The 1,207-nt window shown below is 28.3% G+C and overlaps 1 protein-coding gene across 1 annotated transcript in view; it reads right to left on the bottom strand.

The window, feature by feature from the left end:
- Positions 1 to 672, bottom strand: part of LOC111083927 (ADAM 17-like protease) — an 8,465-nt gene extending 7,793 nt beyond the window's left edge. The window contains exon 1 of the mRNA XM_022380673.1: positions 519 to 672. The gene's annotated coding sequence lies outside the window, so the exon portion shown is untranslated. The remainder of the gene's footprint in view (positions 1 to 518) is intronic.
- Positions 673 to 1,207: the final 535 nt, after the last annotated feature.

Genomic DNA, 1,207 nt, shown 5'->3' with positions numbered 1-1,207 from the left:
CAACAACATTTTGACAATATCAACACCACAGATTACAGACAACATATTAACAAATCACAACATAGATATCAACAACATTTTGACAATATCAACACCACAGATTACAGACAACATATTAACAAATCACAACATAGATATCAACAACATTTTGACAATATCAACACCACAGATTACAGACAACATATTAACAAAGTCACAACATAGATATCAACAACATTTTGACAATATCAACACCACAGATTACAGACAACATATTAACAAAGTCACAACATAGATATCAACAACATTTTGACAACATCAACATCACAGATTACAGACAACATATTAACAAAATCACAACATAGATATCAACAACATTTTGACAATATCAACACCACAGATTACAGACAACATATTAACAAAGTCACAACATAGATATCAACAACATTTTGACAACATCAACATCACAGATAACACACAACATTCTGACAAGACTATCATATTAGTTCCTTATTCCATTAAAAACAAGATCCCCATACCATGAGCTGTTACAAGATCGGCTTCTCTGGTGATTACACGTTTACCATAATGATTTCTGGAAGTGCTTAATCCAGAATTTAAGTAAAGGGTGTGTCCGTTCTTTACGTATCCTACAGCACAGATATTAAAAATATTTTTTTAATTAGTTTTTTTAAAAAATAACAATCTATGAAATGAAATGTTTGAAATATGCCTTAAAATACACAGAGCATAATAAAGCAATTACTATTTTTTTTATAAGGAAACACTTCTCAACAAGCAACCCTTTTTTACAATGAGAATAATCTATAATAATGAAACCTTTCAATCACATGCTTAGTTGAATAACCTTTTACAGTTACAATGTTTTAAGATAATTCAAAGCCCAATATTTTATTTGTGAAATGGCTTTTAAAACAAACAGAATATACTACACCTTTCTCAAATTAACCAAACGTTTAAACAGAATATACCATTTTAAGATCACAGTCTAATTTACAAAAATTTTGAAAGATCATTAATTGGATGAGGAAAGATGGGGGTGAAAGAACTTGTCTCAATCCACGGACAATTAAAACATTGTAATATTTCTTCAAGAGAGAAATATTAATTCTGTAGGCTAACAAAAAATATTTGATATTTTTAATTTTTGATAGTATTTTAGAATAAATAGGACAACTCTAAATTAGACAGTATTTAAATTTTACAT

Source organism: Limulus polyphemus, unplaced genomic scaffold, assembly GCF_000517525.1.
Source record: "Limulus polyphemus unplaced genomic scaffold, Limulus_polyphemus-2.1.2 Scaffold12198, whole genome shotgun sequence".
Lineage (NCBI taxonomy): Eukaryota > Metazoa > Arthropoda > Merostomata > Xiphosura > Limulidae > Limulus > Limulus polyphemus.
Note: the sequence above shows the minus strand (reverse complement) of the source record. Positions and strands in the feature narration are given on the sequence as shown.